This window comes from Hyaena hyaena, unplaced genomic scaffold, assembly GCF_003009895.1.
Source record: "Hyaena hyaena isolate Hyena2069 unplaced genomic scaffold, ASM300989v1 scaffold_246, whole genome shotgun sequence".
Lineage (NCBI taxonomy): Eukaryota > Metazoa > Chordata > Mammalia > Carnivora > Hyaenidae > Hyaena > Hyaena hyaena.
The window spans coordinates 1,567,256-1,584,261 of record NW_024080877.1 but is presented as its reverse complement, the minus strand read 5'-3'; the positions used below and the strand labels follow the sequence as shown (position 1 = coordinate 1,584,261).

The window sequence follows — 17,006 nt, the reverse complement described above, 5'->3', positions numbered from 1 at the left end:
TCTCTCTCTGTCTCTCTCAGAATTTTTTAAAAAAATGTGAAAACACCAATTTGAAAAAATATATACATCCCTATATTTATCACTGCATTATTTACAATAGCCACAATATGGAAGCAGCCTAAGTGTGCATCCACAAATGAATGAATAAAGATGAGGTGTGTGTGTGTGTGTGTGTGTGTGTAATATTCCATTATATATATGGAATATTAGTCATAAAAAGGGATGAGATCTTGCCATTTATAACAACATGGATCGGCCTAGAGAATATAATGCTAAGGGAAATGAGTCACACAAAGCCAAATACAATAAGATTTCACTCATTTGTGGAATTTAAGACTCAAATGGACAAAGAAAAAAACCAAACTGATGGTTGACATAGAGGACATGGGTAGGGAGGGGTATGAAGAAAATAGATAAAGGGAATTAAGAGTGCATTTGTCATGATGAACACTGAATAATCTAGAACTATTGAGTTATTATATTGTACACCTAAAATTAATAGAACACTGTATGTAAATTATACTGAACTAAAATGTATTTTTAATTAAAAAAAGAATTGACTATTTAAATCAAAAGAAGTAATAAAAATAGGAAGAAAATTGTGAGGTTTATGATGTATTTAGTAGTAAAATGCATGACCACAGTGCAAAGAATGGGAAGGAGAATTGGAGGTAAAATGTCATAAGATTTTTACATTATTCAGGAAGTGGTATGGTATTATTTAAATCTATGCTGTGGTAAGTTAAAGATATATATCTAAACCTTAGAATAACCACTAAAGATACAAAGAGAGCTAATAGGACAATAGAGGAGATAAAATGGAATACTAAAAATTGAATGTGTTCAAAAGAAGGCAGGAACATGGGATGAAAGAAGAGATGGGCAAAATAGAAAACAAATAGCCAGATTGTAGATTTATATCCAATTATATGATAATTATACTAAATGTAAACTGTCTAAACACTCCAGTGAATTGATATATTTTGTTAGATTAATAATCTAGTAAACAATTCTATACCACAAGAATTGGCAGACTTTATCAAAGGGTAGATAGGAAGCATTTTAGGTTTGAGGACCATACAGTTTCTGTTACACTTACCCAATTCTGTGTTGTAGCTCAAAAACAGCCAAATACAAAATGTAAACAAGTGGTTCTGTCATTATTTCAAGGAAACTTTATTTACCAAAAATTAAATAAATGAATAAGCTGTCCTATGGGCCATAGGTTGCCAACCCCTAATATACTGGATAGAGGAAGTGCTTTATAATGTAAAGACACTGGTAGGTTAAAAATAAAATGAACCATGCTAACACAAATCATCAGAAAGCTGAAGTGGCTAAATTAAATTAAAGTAGACTTCTAAATGAGAAGAAAGCTATCTTTACCAGAGATAAAGAAAAAAATTGATAAAAGTTCATCAAGAGGACATACTGTCATGTGTATGCACCTAACAGTAGATCTTAAAAATATATGAAGCAGACACATAGATCAGTGGAACAGAATAGAGAACCCAGAAGTGGACTAAAACATGTATGGCCAACTAATCTTTGACAGAACAGGAAAACATATCCAATGGAAAAAAAGACAATCTTTTCAGCAAATAGTGCTGGAAAAACTGGACAGCGGCACTGCAGAATGAAACTGAGCCAATTTCTTACACTATACACAAAAAGAAATTCAAAATGGATGAAAGACCAAAATCCTACAAGAGAAAACAGGCAGCAACCTCTCTGACCTCTGCCAGACCAACTTCTTACTAGACACGTCTCCAGAGGCAAGGGGAACAAGCAAAAACGAACTCTTGGGACCTCATAGAGGTAAAAAGCACAGCAAAGGAAACAGTCAAGAAAACTAAAAGGCAGCCAACAGAATGGGAAAAGATATCTGCAAATAGCATACCAGATAAAGGTTTAGTATCTAAAGTCTCTAAAGAACTTATCAAACTAAACACCCCCAAAACAATCAAGTGAAGAAATGGGCAGAGGGACATAAATAGACACTTTTAAAGACATCCATATGGCTAACGGACACATGAAAAAAATGTTCAACATCACTCTTCATCAGAGATATACAAATCAAAACCACAAGGAGATACCACCTCGTAAAATGGCTAAAATCAACAACTGAGGAAACCACAGATGTTGGCAAGCATGTGGAGAAAAGGGAACCTTCTTGCACTGTTGGTGGGAATGCCAACTGGTGCAGCTTCTCTGGAAAACAGTATAGAGGTTTCTCAAAAAGTTAAAAATAGAACTACCCTATGACCCAGCAATTGCACTACTAGGTATTTATCCAAAGAATACAAAAATGCTGATTCAAAGGAGCACATGCACCCACGTTTATAGCAGCACTATCAACAATAGCCAAATTATGGAAAGAGCCCAATGTCCATCGACTGATGAATAGGTAAAGAAGATGGTGTGTGTGTGTGTGTGTGTGTGTGTGTGATGGAATATTATTTGGCCATCAAAAAGAATGTAATCTTGCCTTTGCAGTGATGTGGATGGAGCTAGAGAATATTATGCTAAGCTAAATAAGTCAGTCAGAAAAAGACAAATACCATATAATTTCATTCATATGTGGAATTTCAGAAACAAGACAGATGAAGATGGGGGTAGGGGAAGGAAAGAGGCAAATAAGAAAACAGACTCTGAGCTTTAGAAAACGAACTGAAGGTTACTGGAGGGGAGGTGGGTGGTGGGATGGGTTAAATGGATGATGAGAATTAGAGTTGTGATGAACAACAGGTGTTGTATGTAAGTGATAAATAACTAAATTCTACACCTAAATATAATATTACAGTGTATGACAACTGACTGTAATTTAAATTAAAACGTGAAAAAGAGGTAAAGTAAATTAAAGCCAAAGAAACTAGAAACAAAGAAATAATATAAAAGCAGAAATCAATAAATTAGGGAAAACCAAGCAATAGAGAAAATCAGTGAAAGTACAAGAGCTCTTTGGAAATATCAATAAAATTGATAACCTTCTTGCTAGACTGATCAAAAAATAAAAGAGAAGGGAAGAGTCATTAAAAGAATCATTGGGGAATCTTGATGACAGCCTTCAACTTGAGTCATTGCAATTTGGTCTGGCTACCATCCCTGGTGGCATAGGTATCATTGCAGGATATCTCTTACTCATTTGTGAGATTCTCTTTTTCTCTCCTATGTAAAACTCCTTTTTCTTAAACCTTTTTTTTTTGTTCTCTCATTTTTGTAGAGTGAGTTTTTCAGAGGATTCTTGAAAAAGAATGTTTAAGGTGTTATTTTAATTTTCTAAAGTTTTTCTTTTAATTCTAAGTTTTTTTTAACTTGTATTTTTTTAAAATTATAGTTGACATATATCATTAGTTTCAGCTATACAACATAGTGATTTAACAATTAGGCACATTACAAAGTGCTTACGATAAGCATACTTAATCTCTGTCACCATACAAAGTTATTATGATATTATTGACTAAATTCCCTATGTTGCACTTTTCATTCCCAACATTATAAGTTTTTAATTTCCTTAGACGTTAGATCTTTCCACTTTGGTTTCATTTGTATTGCCTTAATGTGTCATGTTTTATAAAGGTAATTAGAAGTAGCTATTGAAAAATGTTTTTGTACCACCATTAAAAAATAGTTTCTATTTAGTAGCTATAACTACATAAGGGAAGAATTCTGAAAAACTGTCTTTTGTAAAAGAGAAAATTCCAGGGGCGCCTGGGTGGCTCAGTCGGTTAAGCGTCTGACTTTGGCTCAGGTCATGATCTACGGTTCATGGGTTTGAGCCCCACGTCGGGCTCTGTGCTGACAGGTAGCTCAGAGCCTGGAGCCTGTTTCAGATTCTGTATCTTCCTCTCTCTCTGACCCTCCCCTGCTCACGCTGTCTCTCTCTCTCTCTCTCTCTCTCTCTCTCTCTCTCTCAGAAATAAATAAAACATTAAAAAATGAAAAGAAAATTCCATAAGACATTGCTATTAAAAGATCGATTCTGTTCATTTATTTCATTGTGTTTTAATTTTATTACTCAGAATTGTGTTTGCCAAAATAGATATATCCATTGTATAGATTTCCTATAAGTCAAATTAAACTTTTTTTCATCACTAATATCATAAGACAGTATCTCAGAAATGTGGTATCTCTTGTAAAATGCAAGAATGTAGACAATCTGCTAATCCAAGTAGTCAATGGGAAAACTGAATTGCAGACAGTCCTAATTCCTATTGTTGTTTTAAATGTGAATGGAAATTGCCTAATGCGTTCACAAAGTTTTACTTTGTGGGACTATTTTACTGTGTCAAACACAGGGGATTTTTTCCCATACCAAATGGTATGTATATACATATGTATGAATATATATATAATATGTATGTAGCATATACATCACATAGCTATTTTGATGTACCTCCATCAAGATTTACCAAATTTGGGGAGTGCCTGGGTGGCTCAGTCAGTTAAGTGTCTGACTTCAGCTCAGGTCATGATCTCACAGTTTGTGGGTTCGAGCCCCGCATGGGGCTCTGTGCTGACAGCTAGCTCAGAGCCTAGAGCCTGTTGCAGATTCTGTGTCTCCCTCTCTCTCTGACCCTACCCTGCTCATGCTCTCTCTCTCTCAGAAATAAATAAAACATTAAAAAAATTTTTTAAAGATTTACCAAATTTGGGAAATTAATAGTTGTTACTTAAAAATATATGGCAAATTATATTTGCCAAAACTGACAACAAAAATATTTCTGATTCCACATGTTCTTCCAGAACATATCCACTCTTTCATGAAAAGGTAAAATTTATTTCCCTTTTCTTTGAGATTTGTCTGCCTTGATGAGCAGAATACAGTAGAAATGATGTTAGGTAGCCTCAGAAGCTTAATCATAATAGAAAGTACACTCTCCGTGACTTTATATATCCCTTGGGGTGCTCTCCCTGGGAACCCCAACTCTCATTTTGTGAGGAAGCCCAAGCTACATGAGAAGTCCTACCAGGCATGTGATTAAGATGATTCCACGCCAGGCCTTCAAACTGCCCCACTGGCACTGAGTTAAGCAGAAACAAGCTCTTACTGCTGAACTTTGCCTAAACTTGTAAATAATATATGTTGTTTATCCTGCAGCAATAGTAACTGGTACACAAAGGGTTCTGTTTCCAAATAAGTTTTGAAAATAGTTAATTTGAGCATGAAAAGAAGTTTGTTTTCTCTAAGAAAGACTTCAGTGTGCTTATATGTGTCATGTTCTCCAAAAAGATCATAGAGTACTTTATATACAGTATCTGATACATTATCATTGGAGAATGCATCTCCATGGTTATCATTTCAGTGGCTATGTATTCAGTTAATAAACCACCCTGCCCTTCATTTATCTGTCCTTGCACATTTAGAAAGTTTACATTTTACTGTTACATGTGTTTTAGGAAAAGCTTGTTTTTATTTTTATTTACATAGACTGTGTAGTAGAATTACTATGCTATAGCATCTGAAACTTTTTAAAAATATATTTATTTATTTTGAGAGAAAGAGCAGAGGAGGGGCAGAGAAAGAGGAGAGGGAAAGAATCCCAAGCAGGCTCTACACTGCCAGTGCAGAGCCCCATGTGGGGCTCAAACCCAAAAACCCATGAGATCATGACCCAAGCTGAAGTTAGGAGTTGGGAGTTTAACCAACTGAGCCACAGAGGCACCCTGGCAGAAGCTTTTTAGTTTGATGTAATCCCACTTGTTTATTTTTCCTTTTGTTGTCAAATCCAAAAAAACCATCGCTGAGACAAATGTCAAGGAGTTTACCACCTATGTTTTCTTTTAAGGGTCTTATGGTTTCAGGTCTTATACTCAAGTCTAATACATTTTAAGTTAATCTTTGTGGGTGGTGTAAGATAATGGTCCAGCCTCATTCTTTTTCATGTGACTGTCCAGTTTTCTGAAAACCATTTATTGAAGAGATCGTCCTTTCCTCATCACATTTTCTTGGCTCCTTTGTCTTAAGTTAATTGACCATATATGCATGGGTTTATTTTTGCGCTCTCTATTCCCTTCCATTAATCTATGTGTGTGTTTTTATGCCAATACCATAATGTTTTGGTTACTATAGCTTTGTAGTGTAATTTGAAATTTGGGAACATGGTGCCTCCAGCTTTAATCTTTCCCAAGATTGCTTTGGCTATTGGGGGGTCTTTTGTGGTTCCATATAAATTTTTGAATTAGCTTTTCTATTTGTGGAAAATGCCATTGGCATTTTAATAGGGGTTGCATTAAATCTTTAAATGGCTTTCAGTAATATGGCCATTTTAACAATATTAATTCTTCCAGTCTGTGAGCACAGAATGTCTTTCCATTTATTTGTTTCTTCTTCAGTTTCTTTCATTAATGTCTAATAGTTTTCAGTGTACAGATATTTCACCTCTCTGATTAAATTTATCCTACATATTTTATTCTTTTTGATGCAATTGTAAAATGGTATTGTTTTCTTATTTCTCTTCCTGATAGTTTTTTATTTGTGTACAGAAATACCATACACATTTGTATATTGATTTTGTATCCTGCAACTTTACTTAATTTGTTTATTAGTTCTAACAGTTTTTGGTATCTTTCATGGGTTTTTATATATATTATCATGTCTTCTGAAAATAATGACGGTTTTACTTTTTTTCCTTTCCAATTTGAATGCCTTTTCCTCTCTTACTTGCTCTGACTAGGACGTCCATTTACATAATATGTTGAATGAAAGAGATGAGATTTGGTACCCTTGTCTTGTTCCTGATCTTAGAGGAAAAGTACTCAGCTTTTAACAGTTGAGTATGACATTAGCTTTGAGCTTATTATATATGGCCTTTATTATGTTGAGGTACATTCCCTCTATACCCAATTTGTTGAGAGTTTTTATCATGAATAGATGTTGAATTTTGTCAGATGCTTTTTCTGCATCTGTTGACATAATCATATGATTTTTATCCTTCATCTTGTTAATGTGGTGTTTCATATTGATTGATTTGTGGATGTAGAATAATTCTTGTGTACTTTGAGCAAATCCCACTTGTTCATGATGTATGAAACTTTTTCATGTATTCGTGAATTTGGTTTGGTATTATTTTGTTGAGGATTTTGCATCTGTGTTCATCATCACCTATACTTTTCTTGTGGCATCCTTGTCTGGTCTTGTACAATGAATTGGGAAGCATTCCTTCTCTAATTTTTGGAAGAGTTTAAGAAGTACTGGTATTGATGTTTTAAATGTTTTATAGAATTCATTAGTGAAGCCCTCTGATCCTGGAATTTGGTTTGTTTCTAGGTTTGATTACTGATTCATTCTCCCTACAAGTAATCAGTCTGTTCAGATTTTCTAATCCTCCGTGACTCAGTCTTGGTAGGTTGTAGTTTTCTAGAAATTTATGCATTCTATTGTCAAATTGTCAAATTCATTGGGATATAATAGTTCATTGTTATGATTCTTTGCATTTTTGTGGTATCAGTTGTAATGTCTTCTCTTTTTCATTTCTGATTTTATTTATTTGAGTCTTTTTTTTTTTTTGGTGACTTTCTCTAAAGACTGTCCATCTAGGGGCACCTGGGTGACTTGGCCGGTTGAGTGTCCAACTTCAGCTTAGGTCATGATCTCTCAGTTCATGGGTTTGAGCACTGTGTTGGGCTCTGTGCCTGGAGTCTGCTTTGGTTTCTGTCTCCCTCTCTCTCTGCCCCTCCCCTGTTGCAGCCTGTCTGTCTCCCTCTCTCAAAAATAAATAAACATAAAAAAATTTAAATACTATCCATCTTGTCAATTTAATTTATCTTTTCAAAGAACTGATTCTTAGTTTAATTTATCTTTTCTATTGTATTTTTAATGTCTATTTCATCTATATCTGCTCTGATTTTTCTTATTTCCTTTTTTCCACTAACTCTTGGCTTTGTTGGTTACTCTTTTTTATTTCCTTGAGATGTAAAATTAAGCTCTTTTATTGAAACTTTTCTTGTTCTTTGATTCAGGCATTTATTGCTATGAACTTCCCTCATAGAACTGTTTTTACTGCATCCCATTAGTTTTGATTTGTTGCATTTCCATTTTTATTTGTCTCAAACTAGTTTTTTTTTTTTAATTTCCCTTTTGATTTCTTCTTTGATGCATTGGTTGTTCAGTGGCATGTTGTTCAATCTCCACATTGTTTTCAAACACACATATGATCTGGTCTCACCACAGAAGAAATTATATGTTATACATGTACTGATTGGTTTAAAAAACACTTAGAATATTGTAAAAGCAAAATTTTAAAGCAAGAACTTCTAAAGAAATGCTTGTGATCTAAATAATTTGTTATCATATGCCTTTTTTGAACTAATAAAGGCAATATTTTTAAAGCTGCTTTAAAACATTTTAAATTAAGCATTGGAAACTCATTTGTTTATTCATTCATTCATTCATTCATTCATTATTTAATAAAATACATTTGCATTGGGTGTTGTATGTGAGGGATGAATCACGGGAATCTACTCCCAAAGCCAAGACTATGCTGTACACACTGTATATTAGCTAACTTGACAATAAATTACAAAAAAAAGAAAAATACATTAGTGCACCAATTATTTACTGGGGCTTATTGCAGAAGCTTATATAAATAATAAAGGAGACAGTCTCTCCTCTCATGGAGCTCACTACCTCTTGTGGGAGACAGACAATAAGCTAGCAATTAATTAAATCATTTGATTTCAGAAAGAGACATGTTTTAAAAAGAAAAATAAAATATAGTAAGCAGTAGCGGGTGATGAAGAGCTAGGAGTGCTAGTTTAGTTTAGATAATGTGGTCAGAGAAGACTGAGAAAATTATACTGAAGCAGAAACCACCCAGATGATATAAGTGGAAGCCATGAGTGAGGGTGAGTGGCCTGGACAGCAGAATGGAGAAGCAAATGAAAAGGCTGTTGAGTCAGCAAGAACTAATGTGTCTGAGGCATAGCAAGAAATCTCATGTGCTGTTATGGAGAGAGTAAGGGAAAGAGTGGATTGAAATAAAACTGAAGAGAGTTATGGGGCCAGACATGTAAGGACCTTAAAGTTCCTGTTAAGGAATACTAAATTTAGGTTTTATTTTAACCAGGAAAAGAAGCCATATGTGGGTTTTAAGTATCAGATTGATGTGATTTGTGGAATTTAAAACATCTTTGGAAAACATTGAGTGATAGCTTTAGTGTTTTGTTTAAAAAGCAACTAACTCTTGGGGCACCTGGGTGGCTTAGTGGGTTAAGCCTCCGACTTTGGTTCAGGTCATGATCTCACGGTTTGTGGGTTCGAGCCTTGCATCAGGCTCTGTGCTGACAGGTGAGAGCCTTAAGCTTGCTTCAGATTCTATGTCTCCCTCTCTCTCTACCCCTCCCCAACTTATGCTCTGTCTCTCTCTCTCTCTCAAAAATAAACATTAAACAATTTTTAAAAAATTAAAATAAAATAAAAAGCAACTCTTTAAAAGCTATAAAATAACAGACTGATTTTTTTTACTATAAAAATTTCTAATGAATTAGAAAAAAATCCAAAAATTAAATTAAAAGTTACTTGAAAACTGAGAATTAATATTTGGTAGCTACAGTAAGGGAAGTGCTGATTTTCCTAATATAGAAAGAGTGCTAATGATTCAATATAGAAAAGACAATTCATTTGTATAAAAGATACAAACATGTAGTTAATCAAAGAATTGCAAATGGCTATTACACATAAGAAAATGTTCAATTGTCCAACCTCTCCCTTGCACTGTGGTACCACTAGTGACTGATTGCTACCTGCTACTATATTTTATTGTTCTTTTCATCGTCTTATCTTAGAATATTTTTATTATCAGTGTTGTGGTAGTTACTTTTATATTGCATATGACTGATTATAATGGTTTTACGTGGCTAGGCATTTTCAAGAGGGGGTGGGGGGCATGTGTGTGTTGGTAGGAGGGTCCCGAGTATTGTTTCAGGTTTGCTAGTCTTCACAACGGAGTGGGCTTGTATGTGTATTCTTTGTGTAGCTCCCACCCACTCTTCCTCTTTAAACTTTCATCTAGTCCATTCTGCTAACAACCCAGCTCACCTCTGTTCCCATACTTGTGACTGCAAACAAGGCAATTTAGGTTTGTTATATACCTTCAGGCCATGTTTTTTGCTGGCATCTTCTGGGAGCTGTCCAACAAGCATCCTTTATCACTATATTTCTCCAACACTGTTTGCCTCACTTCCATGAAGGAAGGAAAGAAAAGAAGAAGGGAGGGAGGGAAGGATAAATGGATTGATGGACAGAGAGGCAGGGAGAGAAGAGAGAAAATGAATAAAGCAGTTACCTCTGAGAGCAAAACTCATGGTCTGGAAAGCAAGAAATCTGGGAAAATGTTGTAAAGATAGTAGAAGATAAATTAGGAGCTGGTCAAACTTATGAAAGAAGTATTTATTTCAAAGATGAAATTAGAAAGAGCACAAGAGAGACTAGACATTATAGAAAGTACCTTAAGGAACATAAAAGATCAAAATGACAATGACAAAAAAAAACAAAGAACAAAATAATTGGGGAGAAAATTTTGTGTGATTGTGTATAGATAGATAAATTGAGAGAGAGAACTAAAGAGACAAACCAAAATAATCGAAAAATATACTTAAAGTTGAAACTTAATAACTCTTTCTTAAACAGATGGCAATTTGAATCCACTTATAGAAAGGGCACACCATGGCCCAGAGAAAATTAATCTAGATCTGTCAGTACTAGGACTTATCCTCTTGAAGTTCCTAGATTTTAATCATGAAGAAAGAATGATCAAATCACTGATACAAGAAAAGAATGCTCAGGCTTGTCTCTGATTTATCCACATCAACATTTAGTGGCAGTTGACAGTGGAATGACAGCTACTGGATCTTGTAGAAAAGAAAGTTTTGTATTTTAGTATTTTAAATGTTTATTTTTTTTATTTATTTTGAGAAAGAGAGTATGAGAGCATGCAAGCATAGTAGGGGCAGAGAGAGAAGGAGAGAGAGAATCTCAAGGAGGCCCATGCTCAGCATGGAGCCCAACACAGGGCTCGATCCAACAACTGGAAGATCACTACCTGAGCCCATATCAAGATTTGATCACTCAACCTACTGAGCCACCCAGGCATCCAGGGTTTTGTGTTTTAAATTAAGTCAAACAGTCTAGATGTAAAGACTTCAGACAGTTTTGAACTTGGAGAATATTATTTCTTTTTGAAAAAATTCCTAGAAAATAAATTGCCAATCAGATGGAAATAACTAGAAAAATTACCACAGAAGGATAACCAGTGGAGCATTAAAAAGATTTAACTGTAAAATAAAGACTGAAACAAGGATGGATATTTAAGAACAAAATGTAAACACTGTATTGTCTAAAAATTGAAATGATATATCATCTATTTTCCTCTTTCCTCCAGGTTTTTTATAGTCATAAGTGTGTTGATTTCCTCTTCCTTAATACTTTCGAGTCAAAAAAATGTCAAGGAAAGCTTCTAATAACAAAAGTATAAGAAGAATTTAACAGTACAACAAAAAGCACAAAAATATTAACTGAAGTATGATGAATGAAAGAAAAACCTGGACAGAGCAATAGAAAATCTGCTAATATAATAATTACTCGTAGGAGTATACTAATAGATCTTGAATACAGAAATAAAAAACAAAGTTACAAAAATTATGTAAGTCAATTTGTAAATGAAAAGTTGCATAAAGTTATAACTACTGAAACAGAGATTGGGACTAAAATGGAGAAAAATGAGATAAATGATGATAACATATTTTCTTTTTTAAAAATCCAGAAAACAAGTTGAAATAACAACAGAATGAAAACAGACCATTTCTATTTATCAAAAGGCCACTGTCACAATAATCACTTAACATTGTACTGAAGGGAATCAGCCAAGAGAAAAAATAATGTAAATGAACTTATTAACTCATGTTAGTTTTTTTAAAAATGGATTTTCAGCTAAAGCACAGACCAAGATTCTGTTCATATGCAAGAAACACAAGTAAATTAAAGAATTTGAGGAATGTTGAGGGGTGCCTGGATGGCTCAGTTGGTTAAGCATCGGACTTTGGCTGAGGTCATGATCTCGTGGTTTGTGGGTTTGAGCCCCATATCAGGCTTTGTGCTGACAGTGCAGAACCTGGTGCCTTCTTTGTATTCTGTGGCTCCCAGTCTCTCCGCCCCTCCCCTTCTTGAGCTCTGACTCTATTTCCAAAATAAATAAACATTAAAAAAAAGAATTTTAAGAATGTTGAAAACTAAAGAAAGATAAAAATTAAGGCAAATAAAAGCAAACAAAATACTTCAGACCAGAGGAATTAGTCCACATACACATCCCATGAGATGGACAAAGTAGTTTTTTAATGCAAAGCCTATAATTCACAATGATGAGGAGGAAGGAAATATCCTTTTCTTTATGAATATCTACAAGCCAAATAACATGGCATCAACACTTGTAAAAGAAAAACAGTTCAGGTACCAGGGGAAATAGTCGAAAGCACACTAGGCATGGGAAGCTTTGCATTCTTCTATCTCAGGCCATGACAGTCTCAGCAGATGTTGGAGGAAAATAGGAAAGAGGAAATACTACAAATGCATGTGCACAAGTTCAGGAACATTGTAAAGACGCCTACAATCATGACTGTTATTTAACATCATGGTGAAGGGAACCAGCCAAAAGAAAGATACAGGAAGCTTTTTAAAAATCAAGAAAGTGAAGTTAAAGCCCTGCATGCAGATGATATGATTATATACCTGGAACCACCACCCCAAATAAATTCAACTGAGTAACTACTACAACTAATACGATCTATTGTAGTACAAGATTAATAATGTATCCATATGAGTAACTGTCATGTATACCAAAATAACTTTGAATTAAGCCTTAGTGCCATATTGTACTTAGGCATATTGTTTGGGTATTTACCATAGTTTAGGCATATTGTTTGTATATTTGTTTATTATGGCTGCTATAACAAATTACCATAAATGGTGGCTTAATGCAACAGATAATGATTTTCTCACTGTTCCAGATAGTAGAAATCTGAAATATGTGTCAATGGGCCAAAATCAGGATGTTGGCAGGGCCTTCTTTTCTCTAAAGACTCTAGGTGGGGAATCCTTTCCTTGCTTCTTCCTGCTTCTAGTGACTGCCAGCAGCTTTGGTTTATGGCCACATCACTTCAGTCTCAGACTCTACAGCCACATTGCCTCCCGCCCTTCTGTATGTATCTCCTTTTCTCTTATAAGGACCTTTGCTATTGCGTTTAGGTCCAGCCTGGATAATCCAAGATAATTTGCTCTTTTAAAAATCCTTTCATCACATCTGGAAATATCCTTTTCCTTTATAAGGTAATATTTAATGGTTCCAAATATTAGGACATAATATCTTCAGATGACCATTCTTAAGCTATGTATGTAATAAAATAGCCTCCTTTCCATGGCATATAGAAATTACCTGTAGTATAATTAAGAAATAATTCACGTATCACTTTTTTAGAATTTAATTCTCTCACAGGCCTCAAGTTGGAAAAGTCTGTATTGGCATATGTACTGACCGAATGAAGAGGATAATAAACTCTAGACTAAATGAGTGCAAGAATATCGGAAATGATACAGATGGCATCATGTATCAGTGGGAAAAATTGATTATTTAATATATGTTGTTTGGACAATGGGTTAGCCATCTGTAAAGAAAAATTGAATCCATACCTGAATATCAGAAAAAGTTAGGTGGATTATCAGCCAGATTTAACATCTACTAAATATAGCTGGTTAAGAGAACATAAAAAGAAAAACCACAACAGTTGGAGATGAAAAGAGGAGAATATCAAAGGATGAATCAAATATGTATAAAAGATATCTATAATTAATAAACTATAATCAGTAGCAAAAGAGGGAATGTGGGATACATCTGGAAGCAATGTAAGGCATGATATTGGAGACAATAGTTAAAGAAATTGAATGAATATACTACTTACCATCTGATAGAGCATCTTCCATTGACCCACTCTCTGAATTCTCTTATCTGAATTCTCTGCAAGATCTCCTTCTAGGAAATATATACAAAGCCAGAAACAACTCAGCAGTAAGATTTTTTTCTAGTGGGTACTAAATTACTACTTGTATTTACTGAGAGTCAAATATGCACTGTTCTCTATAGATTTCAATCATTGAACACTGTGACTGAGAACAGGATTGTGTTTCATTCATAATGAAACATATGAAAGAACAAAAAGGATACAGTTTGTCATTAACTGTATGTCTGTGGTAGTGTGTTGTGGGTTTTTTGTTTTGTTTTGTTTTTTTGATGTTTATTTTTGAGAGAGAGAGAGAACATAAGCAAGTGAAGGGCAGAGAGAGGGAGACACAGAATCTGAAACAGGCTCCAGGCTCTGAGCTGTCAGCACAGAGCCCGACACAGGGCTTAAACCCACGAGCCATGAGATCATGACCTGAGCTGAAGTCAGACGCTTAACCAACTGAGCCACCCAGACGCCCTGGCAGCGTATTGTGTTTTTAGGGCTAGAGTTAGTATAGGCTTATAATTGCAGTCCTAAAATGGAAAAAGCTCTGCAATATAAAAGTCTCCTTTCTCCTCAGCACATTTGGGCAAAACCTAACTGACCTGGAAACATTACAGGCCTACTTAAATTCATCATGAATTTAAAAACTCTACATGACCAGATATCACACAAGGGATTAATATCCAAAATATAATGAACTCTTATTTATAACTAAATAGCGTATTTATAACTCAGTAGCCAAGACAAGAATCAAATAATCTAAATAAAAAATGGTCAGAAGGACACAAAAAGACATTAAAAAAAACCCAAAAAACAAAACCTCACAGATGGCCAAGAGGTACATAAAAAGACCCTCAGCATCATTAATCATCAGGGAAATGCAAACCAAAACCACAATGAGATATCACCTCACACCTGTAAGAATGGCTATTATTAAAAAGAAAAGAGGGGGTGCCTGCATGCCTCAATCGGTAAGTGTCCAACTTTGGCTCAGGTCATGATCTCAGTTTGTGAGTTTAAGCCCTTCGTCCGACTCTGTGGCTGACAGCTTCAGGTTTTGTGTCTCCCTCTCTGCTTCTCCCCTGCTCATGCTCACTCTCTGTATCTTCCTCTCAAAAATAAATAAACATTTTAAAATTTTTTAAATTTTTTTAATGTTTTATTTATTTCTAGGAGAGAGAGAGACAGCGTGAGCAGGGGAGGGTCAGAGAGAGAGGGAGTCACAGACTGAAACAGGCTCCAGGCTCTGAGCTGGCAGTCAGCACAGAGCCCGACGCAGGGCTCGAACCCACGAACCGCCAGATCATGACCTAAGCGAAAGTCGGACGCTTAACCGACTAAGCCACCCAGGCGCCCCAACATTTTAAAAATTTTTAAAAAGAGAGAGATAGCAAGTCCTGACAAGGATGTAGGAAAAAAGGAAATCTTATACACTGTTGATGGGAATGTAAATTGGTATAGCCATTATGGAGAATAGTATGTGGGTCCTTCAAAAAGTTCAAAATAGACCTGCTGTATGGCCCCATTTCTGGATATATCTCTGAAGGAAATAAAATCACTGTCTGAAAGAGATATCTGCACCCTAGTGCTAACTGCAACATTATTTACAATAGCCAAGACATACAAGCAAACTAAGTGTCCATCAGTGGGTGAATGACTGAATAAAGAAAATACAGATAAATAAAATTTAGCTATAGAAAAAGAAGGACATCCTGCCATTTGTGACAACATGGATAGACCTTAAGGACATTTTGCTAAGTGAGATATTAGCCAGACTTATGTATTACCGCAGTTATATGTGGAATCTTTTTTTTAAAAAAAATTGTGATGAGCACCAGGTATTGTATTTAAGAGTTGAATCACTAAATTCTATACCTGAAACTAATATTTATACTGTATGTTAACTAACTGGAATTTAAGTAAAAACTTGGGGAAAAGACTCAAATTCAGAGACACAGAGAATAGAATGGTGGTTATTGCTAGGGGCTGGAAAGTGGAAGAAATGGGGAGATGATTTTTTACAAAGGACACAAACTTCCAGTTATAATATGAATTAAGGTATTAGGATCTAATGTTCACATGGTGCTGAATTAACAATAACAGTTAACAATAACTGTATTATATAGTTGAAAGTGACTGAGAGAGTACATCTTAAATGTTTTCACCACACACAGACAAAAATATAAATAGGTGAGATGATGAATGTATTAACTAACCTTATTGTATAATCGTTTAGCAATATAAGCATGTATTAAATCATTATGTTATACACCTTAAAGTTACTAGTGTTATATGTCAGTTAAATCTCAATAAAGTTGGAGGGAAAAAAGGCACATCTTCTAAGGGGGGAAAAACAGTTTGTGAATATGTGAAATTATTTATGTCCCATGTTTATTTTTTTAATGTATATTTATTTTTGAGAGAGAGAGACAGAGTGTGAGCAGGTGCAGGGCATAGAGAGGGGGAGACCTAATAAAAAGCAGGCTCCAGTCTCTGAATGTCAGCTCAGAGCATGATGCGGGGCTTAAACCCACAAACTGTGAAATCATGACCTGAGGTGAAGTTGTATGCTTAGCCGACTGAGCCACCCAGGTGCTCCTGTGTTCTATGTTTATATCAAAGGGCGAGGGGCTCTTGGGTGGCTCAGTCAGTTAAGTGTTGGACTCCATTTCAGCTCAGGTCATGATCTCATTGTTTGTGGGTTCGAGGCCAGCGTCGGACTCAGTTCTGAAAATGCAGAGTCTGTTCTCTCTCACTTTCTCACTCTCTCTCTCTCTCTCTCTTCCCCTTCTCTGCTTACAATCTATCCCCCACCCCTCAAAATAAATAAACATTATTCACTACAGAAATACTAATGTATTTTTTGATAAGATGTTGCCTAGATACCATTGACTGGTGTTACATAAAATGAAGTAAATGAATCAAAATACCTTTCTAAATCTGGAAAACTCCAAATCCCTAAGTAATTTGTCCCCAAGAGTTTCTTTTTTCCTTTGAATTTTACTTTCTTA

The 17,006-nt window shown here is 35.1% G+C and overlaps 1 long non-coding RNA gene across 1 annotated transcript; it reads right to left on the bottom strand.

Annotated features, from left to right (window-relative positions):
* Nucleotides 1–1,630: 1,630 nt before the first annotated feature.
* Nucleotides 1,631–16,819, bottom strand: LOC120239998. The gene is made up of 4 exons (XR_005530554.1): nucleotides 16,810–16,819; nucleotides 16,530–16,532; nucleotides 15,224–15,232; nucleotides 1,631–1,703 (listed from the first exon to the last, which is right to left on the bottom strand). It is a non-coding gene; the product is annotated as an uncharacterized LOC120239998 (long non-coding RNA).
* Between the last annotated feature and the right edge of the window lie 187 nt (nucleotides 16,820–17,006).